Consider the following 6,326-nt stretch of genomic DNA (forward strand, 5'->3'; position numbering starts at 1 on the left):
CATCCCAATAGGAATGACGCTATTAACGGTATGGATGGCATCTGAATATCACTGTTGAACCCAGGAAGGTTTCAATGGTACGAATTTTCCTAACCACATTTTCGTTTAGTACAGATCACTCAAGCTTTGGATACAGTTTATTTTTTACAACATGGATTAAAATGAACTCACAAAACAGATGGACGGGGAGGATTTCTCAAAACCATCACAGTGGCCCCACCTAAGTTCCTTCCTGCGAAAGCATTTGGCAGGAAATCCGCGTCCGTAACACATATACAGCTCGTGTAGACACGTGTCGCGCGAAGACGAGAGCTGACGCTCCTCCCACTCCGAGTTGTAGAACGGTTCAAAGGAGATCAAAATTTCATGGGCCTCGTAACGATGTATTTATTATATCCAAACCGTTTATAAATTTTTCAAGATCATTTCAGAGCATCAGGAAAAAACCGAATTATATCCAAATCTCAAATGCTCCGCACCAAAACTGGCAGCGGGTATAATATTTTCACCGTTAAACAATTAGAAGGGCCCACCATAATATTTATTTTCCATCTAATTTGTTCATAAGAACACGACTATATGAAGAGGAAGAAGGGCCCACCATAAAGTTTATTTTCCATCTAATTTGTTCATAAGATCACAAATACATGAAGAGGTAGAAGGGCCCACCATAAAGTTTATTTTCCATCTAATTTGTCCATAAGATCACAAATACATGAAGAGGAAAAACAAATTTCATATTAATCCGAAACTTCCGTGACCCTAAAAGGGTTTCAAAGGTAAACGTTCAATTCCCCTGCTTCTTTTTGCCGCGTGGTCCACTTGGTCTTTAGATCTTATTTATTTTTCGGCTCAAGATTTAATACGAACTCAAAAAATGGATGGACAGCTTGGATATAACACATACCCCATGATGTGAACCACAGAATTTGCTGACGTAAATACACAGCTATGTCGCTGGTGTGTGGCACAACAGCAAATCTGCTTCCCCTACACAGATATATAACGCTGGACGATCATCAATACACCATCACACACAACTGTTGCACCCATTTCAGTTCAAGCATGCTTGATTGTGGGCCTTCAATAATGGGGTCCATGCAATTGTACAGATAGCTGACCTGTATGGCCCTTGCGGGCTCGACCATGCGCACTCCAAAAATCACACCTGACTAGATGATCCTGACATACGTCAGTAAATACTAAATACCATTGATAAGATGACTAATATTCTCCTTTTGTTTTAACCAAAAAGGTTTTAGCCTTGCTAAGCCCATGCGCGTGTACAATAAAGCTCATGTACACACCACACGTACTTTGTGGCACTTATATCTCTGAAATCAAGTCCATCTACCAGAACAGCACTATTATATTGATGCCCTTCTCTAAGAATCAGATTGATCCACTGATTAATTGGAACACAGTTTGTAGAAAAAATGTACGGCTATGAAAAATTGCTGATGTTTTCATACCCATCAACCTGTTTCCAATATTGGGGCTCACATGCTGAGTTTAAAAGGATGTATTTTTAATAAAAAGATGTCCTAGCTCGGACCAACCTGATAGATGGACTAGATCTCCCACCAATATTCAATTGCTAGCACATGTGTGGCGGTGTGGATGAGAGTTATTGCATACGTGTGTGTGCTTAGCAAAGTATAAAAGATCCATTTATTTGTTTATTTGTCTTTCCTCTCTTAGGACAGAACGATTCACAAGCTATCATTACCAAAGAATGACCGCTTGAACGTATATGTTGGACATCTACGCCGTCCATCTGTTTTTCCGAATCCCAAGGGATCACACCATGGGAAAAAGTGGTCATTGATCATTAAAAATATTTTGTGGGCTACGAAAGTTTTGGATCGATATCATATTTGTTATTTTCCTTCATCCTTATCTCTATGGCCTTGTCAATAGGTTGGATGGAAATTAAATATTAGGGTGGACGCTGAGAAGTTTTTAATGGTGAGTGTTGAATAACCACTGTTTCCTGTAGCATGGTCCACCTGAGATTTTTTCGGTTTCAATTTTTTAGACCATGCCCTGAAATGAGCCGGCAAAGCAGATGGACGGCGTGGATATACAACACATACATCAAGGTGGGCCGTATCGTCAGGAACTCACACATTGGGCCCGGACTCACCGGGCCCGTTACGTGTGAATTCAATGCAAAAATCCCAACCGTTAAAAGGGTGGCCCATACAATGAATATGACGTGGAGAGAAAATTGGAACAATCCACTCATTACATGGGCTACACGGGTACGTTGATTAACCTATTATGTGCTGTACATTGATTTCAACGGTGTGGCCCTCCTGATGAATGGACCGTCCTGGTTTTCATTTTATGATACAGCATGCATTTTGCATCGCTCAGATGTTTTACGCAATTGACATGTCAGCAGAAATAAATACGTTGTATGTAAAGTTAACATACATACATTGCACAGTAGTGGAGCCACGCATGATGGGACCCACCCGATATAAGACATGCCACTAACCCAGATGGGTTGGTGGTGAGTTGACCTAAACGGTCTCTAAGAAAGACGGAAGTGCTCGTCAATGGCGGAAGCGGATGGGCTGGTGTACGACACATCAGCTATATGGCCGGTGTATTGACGTCAGCAAGTTCTGTGGGTCCTATCATGAGGTATGTATTATATCCAACTGTTCATCAATTTTGCGAGCTCGTTTTAAGGCTTCAAAATAAAAAACAAGACAGATCTAGTGGACCACACTGCAAAAAGCAATGGGAGATTGAACGTCTACTATTGAAACCATTTTAGGGGTCACGGAAGTTTCAGATCAATATGAAATATATATTTTTTCTTTTCATCCATGTATTTGTGATCTTATTAACAGATTGGCTGGAAAATAAACGTCATGGCGGGCCCTACGAATTTTTTAACAGTGAAAATCATTATCCTTGCTGCTATTTTTGGTGTGGTTCATTTGAGATTTGGATATGATTCATTTTTTATATAATGCTTTAAAATGATCTCGAAAGATGATGAATGGTGTGGATATAATAAATAAATCATTGTGGGGCATGTAATTTGACCTCTTTTGAACCGTTCTTACAACTCGCAGCTCGAGGAGCATGGCGCTCATCTTCTTACGACACGTATCTATGCCAGCTATATAGCTGGTGTGTGGTACACCAGCCAATCCACTTCCCTCGTGATGTATGTTATATCCAAATTGTTTATCCTTTTTTTGTCATCTCATCCGAAGGTACGAGCACAAACATGAAACAAATCTAAAGTTCAAGCAGATCACATCACCATAAACGGGATTGAACACCCACCGTTTAAAAACTTTTCAGGGACCACAGAAGTCATGGATTATGTTGATATTTGTGTTTTCCCTTTGTCTAAGTCCAAGTGACCTCGTGAACAAGTTGGTTGGCAAATAAACATTGTAGTAAACCCTAGGAAGGTTTCAACACTGATGTTATTACCCCAATTATTTCCTTTGTCCAGGTCACTTTGAGCTTTGATCTGCCTCATGTATTGTCTCATATCCTAAAATGAGCTGGCCAAACCACTTAATAGAGGTGGGCATCGAGCCGAGTCGAGTCGAGGTGGGCCAAGCTCGGCTCAGCTTGTCCATGCTGTACTCGAGTTCGAGCTCGAGCTCAACATTGAAGCTCGACTTGTTTGCCAAAAATTGAACTTATCTGCCCAATTCAGTATAAGAAGAAGAAGAAGAAACGGATTTGGACGCTTACCCTATCGGGATTGGGCGCGACCGCTCTGGTTCGGTCAGCGAGATCGGGTGGTGGTAGTCTAGTGGAGTGCTGGCCGTGTGGGTAGCATGATAGTCCTGGTGGTGGTGGTGGTTCGGTGTATTGCTGGTCGGGCAGGCATGCGGTGGGCAGCGGCTGAGTGGGGTAGAGAAAGAGAAGAAAGGGAAAGGAAAAAAGGGAAAGGGCATGCAGGTAGGGCCAACCGTAGGGTTTAAAATTTATAGTGTGTGTGTGTGTGTGTGTGTATAAAATTTAAAATTTAATACTTATTACTAATTGAGGCGAGTCGAGCTCGAGTTCGAGCTTCGAGTCAAGTTAAAATGCCCCATGGTTGAACTCGGCTCGAACTCAACTAGAGCTACAAAAAATTAGCTTGACTTAACCCGAGTCGGCCATTCAAGCCAAGTCAATCTAAGCTAACTCGAGCCAAGTCGAGTGAGTTATTCAAGCTAGCTTGACTTGTGAACAACCCTACCACTTAGAGCCATGGATATAAAACATACATCGAGGTGGGTTCTACTAATAATCCACGAAATATTGGAGATTTTGGAGAATTCTCTATGAATTATATATATTTTACTTCAAGTATAGTTTAATTAGTAGAATACAATATGAAAGAATGTATGTGATAAAACTAATATACATGAAAGATAATAAAGTTGATCTTATTCATGACCAACTACAGATGGCTTCTAGCCAGAGCTATACATGAGTCGAATCGAGTTGAGTTTGGCACAACTTGACTCGGCTCGGCCACTAGCTTACCTCAGCTCAAACTTTGCTCGGCTCGGTCCTTAAGCTTGACTGGCCAGCTCGGCTCAGATCGATTAGCAGCTCGGGCTAGTTCGAGTCGAGTTTGAGCTAGTGCAGCATTTTCTCAAACACATGGAGTGCACATTTAATTTCTCACAGTATGCAAAACAACAGCAGTACTTTACAAGTATTTCATCAAATACTCAATAGGCAGCATCAAAATCAAGATACAATGATAGTTTTACAATGTAATGTAATGTTTTTTTTTTTTTTTTTTGTAGTAATTTGTTCCATATCCATGCCTTCCTCACCACCAACCGATCCCGTGGAGAATGTATGCACCCGAAACAATACTTTGTTGTGTCATGTCATCGAACACTTGGTGAGCAACATCAATATCAAAATAATCGAGTCACAAACTGGTTCGATCTGAGTTCGATTCAAGTTGAGATTCGATCCAAGTCGATTCAAGCTCGAACTCGGCTTAAAATTTTTTCGAGCTTCAAAAATCAGCTCGACTTGGCTCAAACTTAGTTTTGAACCTAGTCGAATCAAGCTTTTTCGAGTCAAGTCGAGCGAGTTAACCAAGCTAACTCTGTTCGTGTACATCTCTACTTCTAGCCATAGAACCCATCTATGGCTATCACTCCGCCTCAAACTGATGTGGGTGGTCATCTAGTAACAGTTTGCAAAATAGTAAAGAATGTCTTGCGGTCATTTGAATTTTCCTGAGAATATCTATTATTTGATCTTGAGAGGTCACCTGAGAAAGAGAAATAATTTCATATTGAAATTTTTCTCGAATAAAGTGACAATCAACTTCAATATATTTTTTCTATTCATGAAAAATAAAATTAGAAACAATTTAGATAGCTCCAGTGTTGTTTACATGAACTAGAGTCTGGGCAATAATAGAAATGCCGAAGTTTGAAAAAAGGCCATGAGCCAGATGATCTCACTGTAGGCGGACGGCATAGCTCGATACTCAGCCTTATTGCTATTTAGAGTAGGAGACTATGGGTTACCCAGTGGTAGAACAACGGGTGGTTGGTTGCATAACTGGCCCAATCAACATTAGCATACACAACCAGCTCAAGGGAAAATGTAGATGAGAAGAATAAGGATGTATCTGAAGTGCCAACTTCAATATGTTTTGTCTATTCGTGAGAAATAAAATTAGAAACAATTTAGATAACTCCGGTATTGTTTACATGAAGTGGAGTCTAGGCAATAATAGAAATGCTGAAGTTTGAAAGAAGGCTATAAGCCAGATGATCTCACTATAGCAGAGGACGTAACTCGATACTCAGCCCCGGTGCTAGCTAGACTGGGAGATTATGGGTTGTTTCTTACACTTCCAAGATATAAGAAAAATGCTAAAAAAAAACATATAGTACCCAGTTGTAGAACAATGGGTGGTTGCATAACTGGCCCAATCAACATTAGCATAGACAACCAACTCAAGGGAAAATGCAGATCAGAATAATAAGTATCTTAAGTGCCTCACAACTAGCGACTGCTACAACGTTTGGATTGATGTCGTGACAGCGGGTGATGACTTGCAGATCCATAGGCTCAATGATCGATGGCCCAAATAAATCTCTCTGATTCCATGATGACACATGAAATACTAGAGATTTTGGAGAAATCTTCTTGAGTTTTCTATATTTTATTTTATCCCAAATAAAATTTAAATAGAAAAATACAATGTGAAAGAATGAATATACATGAAATATAATAAAGCTGATCCTATCCAAGACCAGCTATAGCTGGAAGGAAGCCCTCTATAACTATCAGGTCCCGCAATGCTTAGTGCTGCAGGA

Source organism: Magnolia sinica, chromosome 10, assembly GCF_029962835.1.
Source record: "Magnolia sinica isolate HGM2019 chromosome 10, MsV1, whole genome shotgun sequence".
Lineage (NCBI taxonomy): Eukaryota > Viridiplantae > Streptophyta > Magnoliopsida > Magnoliales > Magnoliaceae > Magnolia > Magnolia sinica.